The following is a 23,621-nucleotide window of genomic DNA, read 5'->3' as shown; positions in this document are numbered from 1 at the left end:
TGAAGAAGAGTCCCTATTACATTGCAACATCAATTTGACATCAAAGTCGTATATTTCTTATTATCAATTTGCATTAAGCAGAGTGCTTTAACGAAGGACAAAAAGTTCAATCAACATTTCTATAAAAAGGGTCTTCATGCTTTTTAGTTTTTAATATAGTTATAGTATAATAGATAGATACTAGAACTGCTAATGTGCTTCTTCAAGGAACTCTGTCACTTAACATTGAGCTCCAATAAACATTGAGATGTTATCCGCGAGTGTGTTGCACACATGTACGTATTTGGCCGAATTAGCCAAAAATGTAAAATAGCACAGCTGAACCTTGTATTGATGTTTAATTAAATGATAAAAGTCTTTGGTCACTAAATGGTCCCCGTTTTCTACAACCACCAATTGAGAAAGCAATGAATAGGCACTAACAAACATAGTTTTTACCAATTACAACTTCTTGTTTGCAAATTTACTAGCAAAAGAGAGAGAGAAATCAGTGATCATTCTTGTTTGCAAATTACTCTTAGCATTCAACAGGTAAAGTGAAGTTGTTAGTAATTGAACATACAAACATTTATCTTCTCTAAATCATTTTGTGTTCTCCTTGTTTTGCTTTGCAGCTTAATGAAATAAATTCAATATAATAATGTATAAGGAAAAGGTGCAGCAATAGCGAAATTGAAGATTACTGCTGCTGCTGCCACGTGGCAGCCGATAACGGTAGCAGCAACCCAACATGGCGGCTACAGTGTTTTACGCACAGGAGGAATTCCAATTCCTTTTGGTTTCGGTTTTGGATTCCTAATTTGCTTTGGACTCAATTATTTTATTTAGGGTTTACTATATCTATAAATAGTCCATGTAAATAATTATGGGAGGTATCAAGAATAAGGAGGAGGCACTTTTGAAGAGAAAGTCGTCAATACTTTTTAGGGTTCTTTTCTTCTTCTTGTTTTCTTAGACATTAGTAGCTAAAACTCTTGTTCTGGGGCTGTAGCTACGGATTCAATGTTGATTATTTGAGGCTTTATGAATTGATTTTCGGTTGTCAATCAAAATTACTTCTATATTCTTGTTTTACTATTTTATGCTTGCGCACCATAAATAAATCTAGTGTCTAATCTTAAAATCGAACGAGGAGGGATTAGATAGACCAGAGAATATAGAGAGCTCGGTCCACCCATTAGATTGAGGTGATTAGTGTTCAGGAGTGACGCCCAAACAAACACCTTGCTTGGCTACGAAATAAAATGAAATATAAATGTTCGCCAGTTAGTTTATCTATCCCCGCTCAACGATGTAGTTAGATGGCTAACTGGGGTAGGCAGCGAGAGGCGAACCACCCGGACCATACTATCAACCCTATAAACCAGTAATTTGACAACTGAAGTGAATTCCAAGCTAAAAATATGATACATGAAATTCAATACATGCTGCAGCCCTGGGATTTTCCAACTAGGAGAACTCCCTTGTTTGAAATTCCTTTCCATTAGAGGGATGCATGGAATAACAGAGGTCACTGAAGAATTCTTTGGTAGTTCGTCCTCCAATAAGCCTTTTAACTCTCTTGAGACGCTTGAATTTGAAGATATGCGGGAATGGAAGATATGGCACGTACTAGGAAGTGTTGAGTTCCCTAAACTTGAGAAGCTTTCAATTGAAAATTGTCCAAAGTTGATGGGGAAGTTGCCTGAAAATCTTTCATCTCTGGAAGAATTGAAAATTTCAAGATGTCATGAACTCAATTTGGAGACACCTATTCGACTTTCAAGTTTAAAAAGGTTTGAAGTTATTGGTACTCCTAAGGTTGGAGTTGTTTTTGATGAAACTCAACTATTTAGATCTTAAGTTGAGGGAATGAAGCAGATTGTTGAATTATCTATTTTCTTTTGCAACTCTCTTACCTCCCTTCCTTTTAGCATTCTGCCCATTACCTTGAAGAGAATAAGGATATCTCGTTGCCGAAAATTGAAATTGGATGCGCCAGTTGGTGAGATGTTTCTCGAGGAATTGAGACTGGAGGGATGTCATTCTATAGATGATATATCACCTGAGTTGCTCCCAAGAGCACGCTATTTGAGAGTAGAGCGTTGCCCCAACCTTACTAAGTTTTTGATTCCTACTGCAACTGAAAGTGTCAGTATAAGGTTTTGTTGCAAACTTGAAAAACTTTGGGTGGCAGTTGGAACCCTTCCATCTGCGATGACGTATTTGAATATTTGGAATTGTGAGAAGCTGAAGTGGCTGCCAGAGATAGAGCTCTTCAATTTACAAGTCCTTCAGATCGATGATTGCAAGAAACTAGTGAACGGGGTAAAGGAGTGGTGTTTACAGAGATTCCCCTGTCTCAGAGAGTTAGCCATCAAACATAATGGCAGTGACCAACATTTGGAGTTGCCTTGCTTTATTCGAAGACTTGAGGTATCCAATCTGAAAACATTAAGCACCCAAGTTCTCAAAAGCCTCACATTTCTTCAATATCTATGTATTGGTAATTTACCTCAAATTCAGTCAATGCTGGAACCAGGGCAGCTTCCCTCCTCTCTTTCAGAGCTACGTTTACATGACCATCATGAGCTCCATTCACTACATCTTTGGCACCTCACTTCGCTTCTACATCTAGACATCTTCCATTGCCCTAATCTCCAATCACTCTCCGAATCAGCACTGCCCTCCTCCCTCTCTCAGCTGACCATCGAGAATTGCCCTAATCTCCAATCACTTTCCAAATCAGCACTGCCCTCCTCTCTCTCTGTGCTGACCATCTTGGATTGCCCTAATCTACAATCACTTTCCGAATTAGCACTGCCCTCCTCCCTCTCTCGGCTGTCCATCCATAATTGCCCTAATCTCCAGTCCCTTCCTGTAAAAGGGATGCCCTCTTCCCTCTTTAAACTAGTTATTTCTAAATGTCCATTGCTCAGACCACTACTAGAATTTGGCAAGGGGGGATACTGGCCAAATATTGCTCAAATTCCCTTCATATATATCCATGGAGAATCCCTGTGATGATTAAAACGAATGGCTCTCCAACAGATGTAAGTTATGGTTATGGTTACTTCTCTTTATATTTGCATTGGAACATTCATCACAATAGCAATTCATTTCTCAAATCTTGTAGATGGAAATGCTTTTCGCCATCATGAAAGTTGTTCCACATTTTTCGTCTCTTCTACAGAGATAAAGGGTCCAAGAAATGCAACCTCGATCACTTTCTCAATCAGGTAGCCAAAACCTTGATAATAGTTACATCAAGCTTCAAATCTAAGGAAATTGAGAATGACTTTGAAGCCTGCTTCCATTTTTTACACAATGTTGTACCGCATTGATTTCAAGTTTGATGTGACTGCATTATTACATCATTTTTTTTGGTATTGATATTCAGAGAACTTTGTAGATAATGAGGTTTCCTTCATTTTCTGTCCATTACTCAACCTCAAGTGACACCTCAGAGCTAGCGGAAACTCAAGGAAGTATATCCTGCTGGGGATGACTTCAAGGTTAGATAACAAAATATTGATTTACTCGTGTTTTAGTTACCCAGATGTTTATTTTGTTGTAATAGTTTGCACTCTCATAAATCAGCAAAATAGATTTCCTTCATTGGCACTCGCGAAACAGAGAAACTGACGGTTTCAAAATTCTCTGGAACCCATTTCTATCTTCACGCCTTCAATTCCGATGACACCCAAGATACAAAGGACATTAACAGAGTAGAAGAATTCATCCCAACACCCATTTCAACCCAAGTTTTGGATACTTTGCTGTTAGTGACGTTTAATTTTCTTTTCAGGATATAAATAACCTTATATTAAAGCTCCATAGAGAACCTAAATTTTAGAAATGATAATTATGAATAACAATCAGAAGTTTTTGGGAGCAATACAACATCCTATGATACTAATTTATTCTGTTGTTTTGCATTTTCGTCTTTGCTTTTAGCCTAAGCTTGGGATGATTATTAACCTTGTCATCTGGAATTCGATTAGCATAAAAAGATATGTTTTACTCCTCATGATATGCAGATATCATTTAAAGCGTATGGCAATCTGGCTCAGCAAGATCAGTTTGACATCCCAGACAGTGAAAAGCATAATAGAATGAAGGAAGAAAATGTCAATCTACTAGTAAAGCTGAATGATGCAGGTATTTTTAATTGATATTCCAGACACTACAAATTTATAAAAATATAAAAAAATTCTTGTGAGCCATATATGGTATATTTTTAAACTTGTTCGCTTGCAATAAGTTTAGGAATCACCTTCTGTAGTCAAATAAAACCATGATATTTCATTACTTGTCTAAAAGATTTCATTCATGTATACCTATATATATGTAGACACGTGTGTGCGTTGGTCTGTAATTACAATACGTAAATTGGCCAAGAGTTCTAAAATTCTTTTTAATTGCTCTCAGTAAGGAGCTAGGTTGTGATTTCCAAGTCGTACAGCTTTCTAATGTGCCTTCCTTGAGATGAAGCATGAGTTGCTGCAAATAGAACATCCAGCTCTAATGTACCCAAAGACCGTGGTTGTTTACACTTCAACTCAGTGTGATAACAAGAAGGGATCCCGTTCTGTTAAATTTAAAGTTCAGGAATGATTTTTTTTCCTTTTTTATTTAAACAAAGAAAATAAATTTTCAAGAATGTAAAGTAAACATATTTATGATATCCCTTTTAACGCTATAATAAGCTGGGTAAAAATCTATCATTTTAAGCTCTTTTATTTTTGAGTCCCCCACCTAGGCCCCCCTTTCTACATCCCTAGTAAATTATCCTTACTCTCTTGCTTCAGTTATTGAATTGAGAAAGTAATGATTTTGCTTCAATTTATCATTGTCTTTTTGTTGTTTGAAAAGAGAAAAAAGATGACAGTTGGTGGTGCATTTTCTCTTGAGCTTTGAGACATTCTGTATCGTCAACACCATGGTTTATTATGTATAAAAATAATATTAAATAAAATATATGATACAACTAACACATGTAATATTTTTTTCTAGAGAAAATGTTTTAATATACTTCTTAACTTTGTCATTTAAAATTGATATAACTTTCGTTAAAAAAGTGGCTCACATATACCTCTATTGTTTACACAACTGATTCACATATATCCTCTTCTAACGAAAGTTAAACAAATCAACTTAAATTTATTTTTTTGAAAAAACTATTTATGTAGGGATATATTTGATCCTTCTCACAAATATTTATTATTTTGATGGTCAAATTTATTTTTACTAAATTTCTTGTAAAATTTATTATATATACCCCAACTTTTTTTTGCAGATACAAAAAATAAATTACAACATATCCGAAAATATTAGCTTTAAATTATTTTATTTAAAAAAAAAAAGAATTCTCACATTAATTTTCGTTAGGTTTTGATGTGTAATTAAGAGGGGTAGGTAAGTTGATTGGTAACCATTAAATTTTATGAATTACTTTTGGCACAACTTGTGTTGTCTTGGCCTCATGTCCTTTTTCACTACATCACAATAACCCAACAAACAGTATATATAATAGAGCATATGATCGCAAAATTGATATACTAACTTCACTCAATTTAAGTGTTCTAGCTTATTTGAGCACAAATTTTAAAAAATAAAAAGAGATTTTCAAAATTTATAATTTTAAATTAAAAATGTATGTGTTTTTTAAATTTTGTGATCTTAAATTTTCCATATGTCATGAACAAACTAAAAGATATCAAAGAGGTTCTACTTTATAGAATACACATGCATTAACTTATTAAAATCTTCTGATGCATAAATGCACTAATTAAGTTCAATAGAAAAGATCACTGAGACAATTATAATATGTGATTATTTTGATTTAATTAAATATAAAATAATCAAATGTCCTTGAGAAAGCTTTTTGTCCGTACTGATTAGTACACAATCAAATTATTAAAAACTAGTAAAATTACTCGTGTTTCGCGTGGAAATTTAATAGTATCATGGAATTTATAAAATAATACTTAAAATCTATTAGTCATTAAAACAAAAAACACTATATTATCTTACATATAAGATTACGTAGTAACAAACATTAATAATGTAAAGGAAAATAAAAATTATTACAACTTATCATTTATCCTTAATAATATAAGTAAAAATTAATGACTGTAAAAGTACATACCAGGATCTGTAACATAAGCAATGGTGTCAGTGAGTCACTCAATAGGAGCAAAGTAACCAAATATTTAATTGTGAAGAAGAAGAAGAGATTCAGAATTTTAGTTGTTTTAAAATGAGTGGAAATCTCTCAATTTACAGACAACAAAGGGTAGTGTGAACAAATGTTTATTGTGCTTTATCAGAAATGTTACAACTATTTGGAAAAGTTGCAACCCTTTGGAAAGGTCACAACCTTTCATAAAAATCGCAGTTCCCTTGTGGTGGCGCCACGTAGGCGGGCCAAAGGTTCTCTTTTATAAATTAAAAGAGAATTTTGGTTTGTGGTAGTGCCACGTAGGCGTGCCAAAGATTCTCTTTTATAAATATACTAGTTTCAGGACACGTGTGTCCCATGCTAATTTTTATATAATCGTTAAAACAATTAGAATTCTACATGTACATGCATGTAACGAATAATAAAATGCAACAATTACAAATAAATTTTTAAAATTGTGACAAAGAAACATCATATGAGGGATCTTATTTTGATGTTTAAATTTTATTTTAAGCAACAAACTGTAAATTTAGAACTTTAGATAGTAATTAGCCAATGTGCATTATAGTCACAAAAGATTAATTTTAGCCTAAATAAAAATACACTTGGAACAATCAAAAATTTATAGAAAATCAAATCAAAGAAAATTAATAGAGAGAAAACACATACAAAAAATAAATAAAGAAAAAAACACGCAACAACGCGCGCATACACATTCTTTTTAAGACTCTAATCAAAACAATATGTATATGGAAAAAGAAATACAGAATCACTATATATTTTTTCGAGTTTTTGTTGACACTTCTCCCATAAGCAATTATAATTCAAGAGTCTTCTTCATTTCGTTAAAGTATGAATCAAATAGAACAATAATGATATATGTGGTACACTATTTAAACTATAGAACGAAAAGAATAACGGGTCCTCATGAAACAAATAAAGATGAATTTATATGGATAAAAATAGAGTAATTAGATAGTACTCCCTCCGTCCCATATTATATGTCACCTTTTCCATTTGCACTTGCATTAAGAAGTAAGGTAATTTTACCCTTATGCCCTTATTTAATGTTTGCTTATGAGAACTTTGTAATAAATGATGAAATGTTAGATTTCAAAGATATAAATGCATTTGGATGACTATTTAAATTTTAGAGTTTATTTTTGGAGCCAAATTTTTTCACCAATTGATCCAAAAATTTAAAAAAAACAAGTTTTTCCCACCTCAATTTTCCTATATATTTTGTGTAAAATGTTTTTTACTATTTTTATATATAAATTTTTAAAGCAAACATGACAACATCACAAAATATTCAAATTCCATTACTTCAAATTGATCTAAATTTTCCTCTGAATCTTTTTTGATTTAAACACCAATGCGCATATTGAAGTAGATTCGAATACAAGTATTGGTTTGTTGTTTTGTTTAAAATTTTGGTTCGTATTTTAATTGTTTTATTTATATTTTTATACTTAATTCATTTTTTCATCTTTTATTTTTAATTTGTTTGTTGATATATTTTTTTTTAAATCAGATTTTATAGAATAAGTAGTGAATAAAGAAAGTAGTTAATTAATGAATGAAGTACTCTCCCAATGAAATTAATTACTTGTAGATTTTCTAGGTTAATCAAAGTAAATACATTTTCAAGATTAATTAATTAATCTATCAAGGGTATAATGGGCAAAAATGGTAATTTATGCATAAATTTTATAAAATGACATATATTGTGGTCCAGCTATTTTTAGAAAGGGCCGACATATAATATGGAACGGAGAGAGTATAAGTTATGAAAGATGAATATATTATTCCTTATCACATTGAAAAGAAAGAATACAATGACTGCAATTATTATTCAAAATAATAGTAGCAATTAAAGCTGCATCAAGTAATTTGTCTAAATTATTATCGATAAAACATTGAAAGATCCTCCATCTTTTCGATCAGCATTCCTTTAATAAAATGAAGGAATAATTTACACTTAGAGATTAAAATAATCATTCAATCTTTAGTGGGCATTATGGTCTTTATATATTGATTTAACCCAATGGTCTCATAATAAAATAATTTACTTTTTAGTATAAAGAAAAAGATTTATAAAATGGAACTAATTTAGTCTTAAAAGGGTAGAAATGCCAAATATTTTTTTATGAATATTTTGTCTTTCAAATTTTGACTTAACATTTTCAGATTTTTAATATTTAGTCTAGCATATAGAAAGATTGCTATTTAATATTTAATTAAGTAAATATTTTATAATATTTTGATTTGACATAGAGATAAATCTCATTACAACAGCAATTCAGATGTTCTTGTGACAAATCTCACGCTTCATCTTAAGACTCTCTTCAAGGTTAGATAACAAAATAATGATTTTATTCATGTTTTAGTTACCATGATGTTTATTTTGTATTAATTTTCCACTGGTATTCAGATACTTAAACTGGAAAATCGCTTCTGATTTGAGCTTTAAATTTATCTTTATTGTAATTACTTTCTATTTTTTCCTTGAAATTTAAACCTGATTTTTTTACAACAACAACACACCCAATCTATACCTGAATTTTTTCTGTTGCAATTGTTTTGCTGCTACAGTATTGTGTCCGGCCTAATTTGTATTCATTTTCGTGAAACATACTATACTAAGTTGAAGAGATAATATCTCAGATGGTCACTTAACAATGAAATTTTTCTCAAGTTACTCTACTTTATTTTTTAACCCAAAAATCACTCAACTATGAGTTTTTTTAATCAGAAAATCACTCAACTTTGATTTTTAACCATAAAATCACTCAAATATGAAAGTTTAACTTGCAAAGTCAATCAATCTATTTAATTGATTTTTTTCATTAAAATTTGCTAATATGAAATTTTTATTTAATATCAAAATTTTAAGAAATAACCATTTTAATGATCTGACAAAAAATATTTAAAAGATAATTGCTATGTTAGTTTTAGTTTTTTAACGTATTTATAATGTAAATCTCTAATTCATTTGTTGAAAGTTGCAGAAGAAAATGTTTTAATGTCAAGTGCAAACACTTGGAGTTTTCGTTTGCCAAATGAGACTCATTTAATATGAGTTTTCTTAATTAAGTATTCATATTTATGTATTTTTNTCACACCCCAAATCCGGATGTGATGGCACGTGTCCATTTCCCACCGGACACGTCAGCCTAACCCAACCACAACGATAGAGAAGTAGAAATACGAGAATAAAAGATAATAAATAAGCGGAAGACTTTAATTAATACTCAACAGTACCCAGAATTTGGTTGTCACATGTACAAACCTCTAAATACAGAATTCGAATAAAAATATACAAGTCTCAGAGTATAGTTCTCGAATAGAACAAAACTGAAAGTGAAGATAACTCAAGGGCACGTCTGAAATGAACCGTCACCTCTCGAGTATGTCCCGAAGCTCAATCTGCTAAAGATACTACTAAGCCGAATCTGAGAGAGAGCTGTCAACCTACACAATTGTGTAGAAGCAAGGGTGAGTACTTTTGGCACAACTTGTGTTGTCTTGGCCTCATGTCCTTTTCCACTACATCACAATAACTCAACAATCAATATATATAATAGAGCATATGATCGCAAAATTGATATACCAACTTCACTCAATTTAAGTGTTCTAGCTTATTTGAGCATAAATTTTAAGAAATAAAAAGAGATTTTCAAAATTTATAATTTTAAATTAAAAATGTATGTGTTTTTTAAATTTTGTGATCTTAAATTTTCCATATGTCATGAACAAACTAAAAGATATCAAAGAGGTTCTACTTTATAGAATACACATGCATTAACTTATTAAAATCTTCTGATGCATAAATGCACTAATTAAGTTCAATAGAAAAGATCACTGAGACAATTATAATAAGTGATTATTTTGATTTAAAAGATAAACCACATGAAATCTAATTAAATATAAAATAATCAAATGTCCTTGAGAAAGCTTTTTGTCCGTACTGATTAGTACACAATCAAATTATTAAAAACTAGTAAAATTACTCGCGTTTTGCATGGGAATTTAATAGTATCATGAAATTTATAAAATAATGCTTAAAACTTATCCGTCATTAAAACGAAAACACTATATTATCTTACATATAAGATTACGTAATAACAAACATTAGTAATGTAAAGGAAAATAAAAAATATTACATCTTATCATTTATCCTTAATAACATAAGCATAAATTAATGATTGCAAAAGTACATACCAGGATCTGTAACATAAGCAATGGTGTCAGTGAGCCACTCAATATGAGCAAAGTAACCAAATATTTAATTGTGAAGAAGAAGAAGAAGAAGAGATTCAAAATTTTAGTTGTTTTAAAATGAGTGGAAATCTCTCAATTTATAGACAACAAAGGGTAGTGTGAACAAATGTTTATTGTGTTCTATCAAAAATGTTACAACTATTTGGAAAAGTTGCAACCCTTAGGAAAGGTCACAACCTTTCATAAAAGTCGCAACTCTTCATTAAAGTCGCAACTTTTCTTAAAAGTCACAAATTTTCAAAAAAGTCGCAACTTTTCATTAAAGTCACAACTTTTCATAAATGTCACAACTTTTCATGAAAGGGGAAGGCTAGTTAAAGTCAACTTTTCATAAAAGTCACGATTTTTCATAAATGTCACAACTTTTCATGAAAGAAGAAGACTAATTTTGGAAATAAATAAATTAAAAGAGAATTCCAATTTGTGAGGCCGTCACGTAGGCGGGCCAAAGGTTCTCTTTTATAAATTAAAGAGAATTTTGATTTGTGGTGGCGCCACGTAGGCGGGCCAAAGGTTCTCTTTTATAAATATACTAGTTTCAGGACACGTGCGTTGCACGTGTGTCCCATGCTAATTTTTATATAATCGTTAAAACAATTTGAATTCTACGTGTGCATGCATGTAACGAATGAGGGATCTTATTTTAATGTTTAAATTTTATTTTAAGCAACAAACTGTAAATTTAGAACTTTAGATAGTAATTAGCCAATGTGCATTATAGTCACAAAAGATTAATTTTAGCCTAAATAAAAATACACTTGGAACAATCAGAAATTTATAGAAAATCAAATCAAAGAAAATTAATAGAGAGAAAACACATACAAAAAATAAACAAAGAAAAAAACACGCAATAGCATACACATTCTTTTTAAGACTCTAATCAAAACAATATGTATATGAAAAAAGAAATACAGAATCACTATATATTTTTTTGAGTTTTTGTTGACACTTGTCCCATAAGCAATTATAATTCAAGAGTCTTCTTTATTTCGTTAAAGTATGAATCAAATAGAACAATAATGATATAAGCAGTACACTATTTAAACTAGGACAAATTACTTAACTACACTCCTTTACTTACCTTAATATCCATTTATCCCTACTTATTTCAACAATTTCAAAAATCCCTTATTTACCTATGTATCCCGCATGTATCCCGTGCACAACGCTATGTATCCCGCTATGTGGAATGTATCAAACGCTATGTATCCCATGCACAACGCTATGTATCCCGCATGTATCCCGTGCACAACGCTATGTATCCCGCTATGTGGAATGTATCAAACCTAATGTATCCTATGCACAACGCTATGTATCCCGCTATGTGGAATGTATCAAACCTAATGTATCCCGTGCACAACGCTATGTATCCCGCAAACATCATTTTTAAGGGATTTTTGGTAAATAGAAAACTAGAAGGGATAGGATGTTATTTAGTACTTATAATATGAGGTTCCTATAATTTGTACTTTAAACTATAGAACGAAAAGAATGACGGGTCCTCATGAAACAAATAAAGATGAATTTATATGGATAAAAATAGAGTAATTAGATAGTACTCCCTCCGTCCCATATTATATGTCACCTTTTCCATTTGCACTTGCATTAAGAAATAAGGTAATTTTACCCTTATGCCTTTATTTAATGTTTGCTTATGACAACTTTGTAATAAATGATGAAATGTTAGATTTCAAAAATATAAATGAATTTGGATGACTATTTAATGTTAGAGCCAAATTTTTCACCAATTGATCCAAAAAATTTAAAAAAACAAGTTTTTCCCACCTCAATTTTCCTATATATTTTGTGTAAAATGTTTTTTACTATTTTTATATATAAATTTTTAAAGCAAACATGACAACATCACAAAATATTCAAATTCCATTACTTCAAATTGATCTAAATTTTCCTCTGAATCTGATGTTATTGATAATGAAATTAGACGACAAATGATTTTTTGTTCTAGTTCAACAAATTATTTGTTTTTTGATTTAAACACCGATGCGCATATTGAAGAAGATTTGAATACAAATATTGGTTTGTTGTTTTGTTTAAAATTTTGGTTCGTATTTTAATTGTTTTATTTATATTTTTATACTTAATTCATTTTTTCATCTTTTATTTTTAATTTGTTTATTGATAAATTTTTTTAAAATCAGATTTTATAGAATAAGTAATGAATAAAGAAAGTAGTTAATTAATGAATGAAGTACTCTTCCAATGAAATTAATTACTTGTAGATTTCCTAGGTTAGTCAAAGTAAATACATTTTCAAGATTAATTAATTAATCTATCAAGGGTATAATGGGCAATAAATGGTAATTTATGCATAAATTTTATAAGATGACATATATTGTGGTCCAACTATTTTTAGAAAGGGACGACATATAATATGGAATGGAGGGAGTATAAGTTATGAAAGATGAATATATTATTCCTTATCACATTGAAAAGAAAGAATACAATGACTGCAATTATTATTCAAAATAATAGTAGCAATTAAAGCTGCATCAAGTAATTTGTCTAAATTATTATCGATAAAACATTGAAAGATCCTCCATCTTTTCGATCAGCATTCCTTTAATAAAATGAAGGAATAATTTACACTTAGAGATTAAAATAATCATTCAATCTTTAGTGGGCATTATGGTCTTTATATATTGATTTAACCCAATGGTCTCATAATAAAATAATTTACTTTTTAGTATAAAGAAAAAGATTTATAAAATGGAACTAATTTAGTCTTAAAAGGGTAGAAATGCCAAATATTTTTTTATGAATATTTTGTCTTTCAAATTTTGACTTAACATTTTCAGATTTTTAATATTTAGTCTAGCATATAGAAAGATTGCTATTTAATATTTAATTAAGTAAATATTTTATAATATTTTGATTTGACATAGAGATAAATCTCATTACAACAGCAATTCAGATGTTCTTGTGACAAATCTCACGCTTCATCTTAAGACTCTCTTCAAGGTTAGATAACAAAATAATGATTTTATTCATGTTTAGTTACCATGATGTTTATTTTGTATTAATTTTTCACTGGTATTCAGATACTTAAAGTGGGAAATCGCTTCTGATTTGAGCTTTAAATTTATCTTTATTGTAATTACTTTCTATTTTTTCCTTGAAATTTAAACCTGATTTTTTTACAACAACAACACACCCAATCTATACCTGAATTTTTTCTGTTGCAATTGTTTTGCTGCTACAGTATTGTGTCCGGCCTAATTTGTATTCATTTTCGTGAAACATACTATACTAAGTTGAAGAGATAATATCTCAGATGGTCACTTAACAATGAAATTTTTCTCAAGTTACTCTACTTTATTTTTTAACCCAAAAATCACTCAACTATGAGTTTTTTTAATCAGAAAATCACTCAACTTTGATTTTTAACCATAAAATCACTCAAATATGAAAGTTTAACTTGCAAAGTCAATCAATCTATTTAATTGATTTTTTTCATTAAAATTTGCTAATATGAAATTTTTATTTAATATCAAAATTTTAAGAAATAACCATTTTAATGATCTGACAAAAAATATTTAAAAGATAATTGCTATGTTAGTTTTAGTTTTTTAACGTATTTATAATGTAAATCTCTAATTCATTTGTTGAAAGTTGCAGAAGAAAATGTTTTAATGTCAAGTGCAAACACTTGGAGTTTTCGTTTGCCAAATGAGACTCATTTAATATGAGTTTTCTTAATTAAGTATTCATATTTATGTATTTTTTTAATATGCAGTAAAATCAAGGTATTCTATTAGTTCTCTCTTCAAATTGAAGTTGAAAATAATGAATTTGATTGGAGAAGTAGTGAAACATTTTGATTATTCATTTGCAATAAAAGGAAATATACTTGAAGGTTTCTTTTTGTTAGCTCTTTCTTGTGGAATTTGCTTATGTTGTTTTTTTGGAGGTGTTCAGGAAATACCATTAGATTGGTTGAAGGCTATTTGGATATAATTGCCTTAATGAAGTGTTTGCTAAGTTGCGATAAAGATTGAAAATTTTTGATGGTATTAATTTTTATATAGATCACCATTGAGAACTTTGCCTGGGGTATTAATNATCTTATTACAGGGATAAAGTTTGTCACGAGTTAGTTAGATGTTACAGACTTGCAACAACTTGTTGTGCGTTATATATATAATTGCATATTTCTTGGATATCTGGTATTGGATTGGTTTCTCATTGCCTATTGACTTATACTCTTATCGCATTTTAATTTTGTTAGTCTGCACGACCTAGTAATTTACTGATTTTAACTTTTCGCCTAAGTGTGAAACATGTTGCCTAACGTGTTCCAACAAAGCAGTAAGGACAGTAAGTAAAAACACAATATTTTTACGTGGAAAACACCCGGCTCAAAAGGTGTAAAAAACCACGACATGTACCCCTATAGGATTTAATTCCAATTTCACTAAATCACTGAGCCTCCACAAAAGATAGATTACAAACTTTGCAACCTACCTTAACTTCAAGTTATGGATTTAGATTACAACTCTTGTAATCCTAGGAACTAACTCTAATTCCTAACCTTCAACACAAACCTCCCAAGGTATGTGTTCCCAATTCTTCGAGTTATCACAACCTGAAGACAACACTTCTTATTCAGTTTATAACTCAGTGAACTAAGATTACATCAAGACTCAATCACAAAGAAAAACTCCTAACACATAAACTCTGTAGAAGGATTAGGTTCTTCGATGTGATCCTTCAGTTCGTTGGTAGCACTTGCGAAGTCAATTTCTCAATTGCTCTGTAAGTGCACAAGTATTCTAGACGACTTCGCCTCTATTTAAGCACAATTCTTCATAGAATTATTGTTTACTTCAAACTCCTCATTGACTTGAACTCTCTTGACTTAGAGTTCTACTTCAAGTAAGACTTAGTATTCAATTCAAACTCCTTGCTTCTTTAGACTCCTTCTTCAAATTACATTCATCGATTCTTTTGTATTGTAGTCAAACTCCAGCACTTCAATTCAGCAGTAACTTGAAGAGTTCTACTTTAAGTAAGACTCCTTCTTCAATTAAAACTCCTTGCCTCTTTAGACTCCTTCTTCAAATCAAACTCATTGATTATTTCTCTTCAATCCATCAGATGTTTATTTCCTTGGGTTTTCTCACGAAATTAACATTATCCATTCATTTCTTTCTGCACTCTTGTCTTTGTTCATTCTAAAAGCTTTCTCGAATTTAACTGCTCGTGACAGTGCACCTTTGGACCATATTGATTGACGTGTTTTGTCTTTCTTTGTCAATCATCAAAACTGCATAAATCCCTACAAATTTCACATCTCAATTGCGAAATATATCATATGTAGCTTGTGCAACCTTGTTCAAAATATGATTCCATCTTACTTACTACTCTTTGTTGCAATTTACCGTCCAGATAACTTGACAATTAATTTTGTGGAATTCTCCTTTGCTTGTCTATTAGCTTGATTTGGTTGTCGATCAATTGTTGTTGTAGGAGTTGTTAGATCTTGTCTTCGCTGTTCTTAAACTTCAGTCAACTAAAATCATGAATGGTCAGAAAAATGCAATCGATTTGCATCAGAGATGAATCTAAGGCTAATAAGCGAATAGACGTATCAGAGATGAATTGGCAGCTTGACTCCCTTCACATTGCTTTGTTCTTCTAGCTTCTTCAGCATAAAAAATTGCTTGTGAGCCATATATTGAATTTGATACTTCTTCACTTGGCAGTAAGCTTAGAAAATACTTTCTGTAGTCAAATAGAACTATAAATATAGACAGTGTGTGGTCTGTAATTGTAACACGGGGATTGGCTTAGAGTTCTAAAATTTCTTTTTAATTGCTTTCAGTAAGAAGGTTGTGATTTCCCAGTCGTACAGCTGATTTGGAGAACATCTTCATTACTATTTTCACTTATCCTTTTCTTTGTCAGGATTTGTAAGTTGTTACAGCTCTTAGCTCAGTTGGTAAAAGGAAATTTTTTCTGCAATTCTCTGCTGAATAGACAGTTACTTGAATGTGTTGTGACAGCAAAGTGTAAGTGAATAAAGACTAGTCATTTTTATTCTTCCCAGATTAAGATAGGTTTGCAGTTTGGTTATCGCTGAGTGTAAGTGCAAAAAGACTAGTCACTTATCCAATTTTTATCTGGATTTCTGAAGCAGTACAGCATACAAATGCAAGCGTAGGCTTTTCCAAAATGATAGCAAAAGCTTGAGTCCCATTTATCATGTCACACTCCTTTGGTAATAATCTTATTCCGACTTCTAGACAACTTTTCTTCGACTTCCTTTGGTACATTTATCATGTCACACTCCTAGCTCACTCTTCAACTTACTGAACCTTGTCTTCTAGATGGCATACCCGTATGGTGAATAAGGATTTTCGTTTAAGGCTACTGATAAAAAATGCCTTTTGTTTAAAGTTGTTGCTTGGAAACAGTTTTGCTCCTTTCAGTCTTATGTTTTTAATTTCTTTCATCCATTATCAGTAGCTTTAAAATTTTTGTAACCAATCCTTCTTCGCGGGGGTGGGGTGGGGGGATTGAGGGGGTGACTGCATTATCAACCACTACAGTCATTAGTATATTTCATAGTAATATTTAAGGTATATTCATTGTTCAGTTTAAGAGAACACAAGAGCTCAGCTTTTCAGAGGACCATAAATATCTAAGGATAAATGAACTGGGCAAAAAAGTTTCATATCTATGTTAACCACAAAAACAAAGAAACTCTGCTCCATCGCATACCTTCACTTCCTATGATCCGTCCAAAGGAAAGATATATTTGATTGAACAAAGAGCTAAGCCGCCTTTCAACGCAAAAGGCATTATTACACACATAAGAGGGGAGAAAACAGGAAAAGAACTATCATACAACATGGAGAAAAAAGCTCAAAACCATTGTGCTCACGCATAAGCATGGAAATCTGGGCTTTCAAGGTAGAAAAGTTATGGCTGCCAACAAGCTTTATCGGCAACTGGATTAAACTGAACAACAATTAATGCCAGAGTTGTTGTCCGTGGAGTCCGCATTCCATACATTCTCAAGCATGTTAAGAGTGACTCTGTGGAGGTAGTAAGAGGATCGGAAAAAAAAAAAAACTCCCAAGAGTTAAAGATGTGAGCTTTGAAACCATACAAGTAATTGAGCAAGATGAAGCAAAAGATACTTTATTTAAGACTATAGATGATGAACTGATATATACACAAAGAACTATTCATGCACCACAACTTTTTTTCTACAGATAGGGCAATTGTTCTTCTCTGATAGCCAGGTGAATATGCAACTCCTATGGAATACATGGGAGCACGGTGTGGTCACCGCCACCACTGATTCATGAGAAAATTTCCCAAAGAAAATAGGGCATATGTCGTCTGCCAACTCAAAATTATGCACAATATTCTTCAATAATACTCCCCCCACTGTCATAATCTTCAATCCACATAGCAGCTCCCTAAATTCTTGTTTTTTCCCATCGAATACATTTTCAGAACAAAAAAACAAAGCGCGCTCGATCAAGTAATTAGACATAGAATGAAGGATGTCTTGACTATCAGAATTTTCAACATCAAACTCTATGTCAAGTCGAGCCAAATAAAGTTCATCCGTACAATAAAATCCACTTAGGTATAAATTTCTCCTCTTATTATCAGACTCTAGAACTCCATACATGTAAAAATGAACTACATTTTCATCGCTGCTCTCACTAACATTATGCCACAATATCTCGTACATATTACTAATATTAGTTAAGCAGATCATATCCCGTGAAGATTCCGCCTCCTCATCCTCATCCGAGTCCGAGACCACGTCCACGTACTCGGACATGTCCACGTCCACATCCACGTCCACGTCCACGGTCACCACAATCTTAATGTCACTGGTGTGTGATGAGGCACAGAAGGTAGTTTTACAATAACAACTTCTCAAATAAGCTGAGATAGTTTTGGTTAAAGAATGAGTTGGGTCCAAACAGAACAATTTAGATGAGGACAAATCATTGCTAATGCTTTTAACTAGATCTGCAAATGTGGATTCTGCATTTACTAACACGAAAGGTTGGATAATAGGAATAATATTATTGTTTAGTCGAAAAATAAAAAATCCATATTCGGGTAATAAAGTCCCAAACTTCCTACAATGATTGTATACATATGATGGTGCTTCCACTTGAACACCCTAATCTTCATTCCCTTCATACTTTCACCTGAAAACGCCATCCCTTCTCACTTATGGTAAATGAAACAGAGCAGATTTATCGATTTATCGGTAATGGTTATTGGTATAGCTGTTTCAGTAACGGTTTTGATTTTTTTTATTATCCGGTTATCGATTCTTAATGGTTTGAAGTTTTTTCTTAACGGATTAACCATAGTCTGATAGTAAATTAAATAATTATATTTATATCATTTGGTATATAAAGTCCTTGACTTAGAGTTAAGTTTCATACTTTTATTTTAGGTTGTCTCAAACTTTCAATTATTCTACAATGTGACCGTGTTAGCTTTTTAGCAAGATGCATTCTAGCAACTTTCATGTGCATGATTCATTTGGTTTGTCACCTTGTTTCTGAGTAATTTTTCATGATTTTTTTGTGTTAAATTTTAACGGTTAAATCGATAACGATCTATAATTGATCAACCAATAAGAAATAAGTCAGTATCTTCTGCTTTTGCCTTTTACACGTGCTTTACACATCCATTAATATTAGTTAAATATATATGATTTAGATGCCATTACTAGTGACAATTACATTTAGCACTCTTTGTAAATGTCGATAAGGGGTTTAAATTTTAACACTCTTTGTTAATGTGTATATTTATTACCGCTAATAGTTATTTTTGTTGAAGTGAGGAAGGCTTTAGTGACAAAATCTGCCGGCGACTGAAAAGCTTCAATATCACAACAAAAACCGACAAATCTACTATCACCCGTAGTATATTTGGGTTGTAACTTGTTGAAATTGAAGTTTCGAAAGCTTTGTTAAATTTGGGATTTTTCTGCTTTCACGCAACTCAATTAATTCGACGTGATACTTGTCACTTCCCATCGGTAGACAACAATAGGTACGGGTGGAAATACTTTTTTTTGTCTTTGCGGGGATTTAACCCACTTTATTAACTACTAAGCTACATCCTTGGACTTCGAAGAGGTAAAATTAACTGTGTGATTCCTTTCCGTAATATGTAATATGCCTTTGTGAACTTGTTGTAGGAGTTAAATCGTCTCCGTCGTTATGAAAACTGATATGCCTATGTTTGTTGCAATTAGTTGTCAATTAGCAATTACAGAAACTTACCACTACGTCGTAGAGAGGTTGTTTCCGATAGGCTCTTAACTCAAGTAAACATAGAAAAAATAATACTCAAGAGAAAAGGAAAATTGAACAGATTCCAATTCTTCACAAGCCCCATTAAGCGCTACAATGAGCTGTTGAAAAATGAATAAGTGCATAAAGAAAAAGTAATGAATAGACATAAAGCAAAAGATACCTTCCTCTATTATTGCCTCAATTATTCAATTACGAGTCTAACGTTTTTTTCGAGTCATACATTTTGAAAAGAGAAAAAAGGATAATTTATCTTCTTAAAATTATTTTGTGGTTCTTTGTTTTGCTTGAAGATTTGGTGGTGCATTTCTCTCTTCAATTTTGAATGTTCTCTTTGATAGGCTTGCACAACTTTAAACGCGTCACTTGAGTCTAAGGTCACTTCTTTATGCCTTTATGAAACTGAATCAGTCTTGAATTATGGGTGTGTGTTATGTGTAGTCCTTTAAATCTTGTGGTTTTAAACTTATCGTCAAGTAGAATATAGGAATTGAAAACTTACTATATATAGAAAGAGATAGTCTTTTTGAGATAAATCAAAAAGAAAAGTAAGACCCCCAAGGGGTTTGATGTGGACAATCTAACCTAATAAAAATATTAGCCTCCGCTTTCACAACTCAAATCCGTGACCTATAAGTCAGATGAAGACAAATTACCTCCGTTGCTCCAAGGCTCCCCTACACAATGGATCAATAGATTTAATTTCTCACCATTGTTTAGGTTTCAACTTCAAAGAAGTATAATGCAAGAAAATAATTTTAACAGTTTGTTATAACCTCAAAAAAAAAAAAAAATGAGAAAATGATAAGAAAGGAAGTGAAAACCATTCTTTTGATTTTTTAATAAAAGGCCCCAGCGCTCTATTTACCAAAGAAAAAAAATTGACTAGGACGGTGGTTAGATTATAAGGAAATATATTACTTTTTCATTGTTAGGATTTTGATAAGGCTCAACAATTATTTGGGAAGTGAAAAGTTTTGAACGTCTCTCAAGGGTAAGTGTTGAAGTTTTAAGTGGTATTTATTCTTATGTTCGATTTAACATCAGGATGGTGGCTATAATAGCTTGTATTTTTGGCTTTGGACAAGTCACTTAAGTCTAAGGCTCGCTTCTTTATATACCAACAATCAACATCTCTCTTGTGTTTTGTCGGTGTGGTATTTTCCTAGCATGTTACAATGATGTTGTTTTTAGTCTGGATATGTCTTGGCCTACGCAAAGCAAAAGACAACACAATTATTAATTCTCTTACATAATACTTCTGCAGAGATTCTTCGGTGTTTGGTGAACATATTGCTATCCTTTCCAAATAATACCAAAGCTAACATATGTATTATTTTCTCTAATACTTTGTACTAATTCTGGTATATCACGAGATTAGTAACCAAACTCTGAATAAGACAATACTAAAATTTTATCCCAAGACTATCTATGATCGACTAGCATATCATACTACCCTTTAAAATTATTGATGAAGCTTAAATGATACTTTACATTGTTGGAACAAAAAAACTGTTCTAGTAAATTATTAAAGGTGTATTAGCAGAAACTATTAATGTCTACTTATATTTTAACTCAATAGAATTATTAAGTAAATATTGAACAAAATAAATCCGTTAGAACTTGTATAGTACATCAGTTCTACAACCACATGCTCTATTCTCTATATTGATAAAGTAACTGATAAAGTTTAATTGACACCAATCAAACTACAGGAGAAACCTACCCTTCTTAACTACATATCCAAACCTAACAAAAATCAATGAGAAATAAGTTCTATTTTTTTGGATGAATTCATCCACTCACAATTAAAGTTAACACAAATTTTTACTTAGACACCTAAACTAAGGGGCCGTTTGGTCATGCGATATGGAATCATGATATGGTATTATAATATGAATCATGATATGAAATTGATGTTTTGTTTGGACATGCGATATGAAATTTTTGTGTTATATATTTTCCCATAAATATAAGAATCTCATAAATTATAAAACTATTAAAATAACCCCAATTATTTAATCAATCTTACCACTTGAACACCCTTATCTTCATTCCCTTAATACTTTCACCTGAAAAGGCCATCCCTTCTCCTATGTATATGTGAAGTAGGAAACAATTTCAATATTTTCCTTTCCTACACATAGGGGTGTACATGGTCGGGTTGGTTCGGATTTTTCAAATATCAAACTAAACTATTTGTGTCGAATTTTTAAATTTATAAACCAAACAAAACCAATAAAACTTAGGTTTTTCAACCTCAGGTTTTTTTGGGTTTTTCAATTTTTCGGGTTGTTTCGGGTTTTTCTGGTAAAGTATTCATACAAACATATAATTTACTTGTACTTCAAATATTTCTTTAATCCTACCAAAATACAACTATCTAAGATGTTTCTTAAAAATATAACACAATATGATATGATTAATGACACTAAAATATCCAACAAAAATAATAATAATGAAATCGCATAAAACAAATATTGCAAATTAACAAGTCATAATGAAAATGATCATAATTTAAAAGTACTAAATCATGCTAAAATTAAGTTTAATAAGTATTAGTTACATGACTAAATATTAAAGAAAATTAAAATTAGATTATGTATTTTAATTGTCTAAACCAATGTAAAACTAAAGAACAAATATTCAATATTATTGTCATTCTTAGTGTTGAATTGATTTTCTTTTTGCATTAGTATTAATTTGATTTTGATTTAAGCTTTATTATAATTACCAACATCTGTGGACTATAATCTTTATTGGCCCACTCATAATTCTAAGTTTCAAACTTGAAATAATATATTAAAAGATAAAAACTATGGAAAAGTATAAGAAATATTTGAAAATTATATCAAAGTAAATATTTTTATGTATAAAATAAAATTTTAAAATTATATATATAAATTCGGGTTGGTTTGGTCTCGGGTTAGTTTTTTTTAGTTAAAACCAAACCAACCCAAATATAGTCGGGTTTTTTAAAAACCAAACCAAGTCAAACCAAACCACTAGTCGGTTTTTTTTTCGGGTTGACTCGGTTTGCGGTTTGATTCGGTTTTAGGTTCAGTTTTGTACACCCCTACCTACACATATAAGGATTTTCCGGAATTAACTTTCTGGAAATAAATCAAGAGAAGAATCCTAAATAGTTTAGGATTTATTATTTGGTATTTATTTATTATGTCTAGTTAGAATTTGTTTATCCTAATATCATACATGAATAAGTATTTTTTTAAAATCTAATTTGAATGTACTTGATATATAATTTACTAAACATTGTTTCAAACAATTTAAACTCGAAATATATGAAAAAAAATTAAGTTTTTTTAACCCTTTTCATGGGAGCTCTCACCTTTGTGCTTCATCAATTACTCGAATCCATTAATATTAGTAGTTGATTTGATGAGTGTTTTATCTTTAGATACTACATCAAAAAGAATTTTTAGCGGCAATAAATTAATTGCCGCTAAATATATATATATTTTTAGATACAATTACTAGTAACAATTACATTTAGCACTGTTTGTAAATGTCGTTATAGCTACAGGGATATTGAATCTAGTAACAACTATCTAATTTTGATAAAGGGTTTAACACTTTTTGTTAATGTACATATTTATTTGTCATGACCCGATTTATCAAGTCATGATGGCACCTACTATAACCCACCAGCAGGTAAGCCAACCCGTAACCCGGAACAACAAGTAATGGGTCTGAGGGTAGAAATTAAACAAGAGTAGGCAAATAACAATATAAACAGGCGGACACAAACCAAAAACATATATACAAATAAAGATCCCTCCCAGAACCTGGAAGTCACTAGTACAGAGCTACTACAAAATGAGTACAAGTCC

General features: G+C 31.2%; 1 long non-coding RNA gene and 1 pseudogene across 2 annotated transcripts; both read left to right on the top strand.

Annotated features, from left to right (window-relative positions):
• The first annotated feature begins 1,410 nt into the window (after positions 1-1,410).
• On the top strand, positions 1,411-3,596 carry LOC125844465 (putative disease resistance protein At3g14460; annotated as a pseudogene).
• A 4,882-nt stretch (positions 3,597-8,478) lies between these two features.
• Positions 8,479-16,322, top strand: LOC125844282 (uncharacterized). Of its 2 annotated transcripts, none has more exons than XR_007444138.1 (3): positions 8,479-8,516; positions 14,540-14,631; positions 16,290-16,322. It is a non-coding gene; the product is annotated as an uncharacterized LOC125844282 (long non-coding RNA). The 2 variants fall into 2 exon arrangements; XR_007444137.1 differs by lacking the exon at positions 8,479-8,516 and adding an exon at positions 13,389-13,426.
• Positions 16,323-23,621: the final 7,299 nt, after the last annotated feature.

The sequence above is a fragment of the Solanum stenotomum genome, chromosome 11, assembly GCF_019186545.1.
Source record: "Solanum stenotomum isolate F172 chromosome 11, ASM1918654v1, whole genome shotgun sequence".
Taxonomy (NCBI): Eukaryota; Viridiplantae; Streptophyta; class Magnoliopsida; order Solanales; family Solanaceae; genus Solanum; species Solanum stenotomum.
Note: the sequence above shows the minus strand (reverse complement) of the source record. Positions and strands in the feature narration are given on the sequence as shown.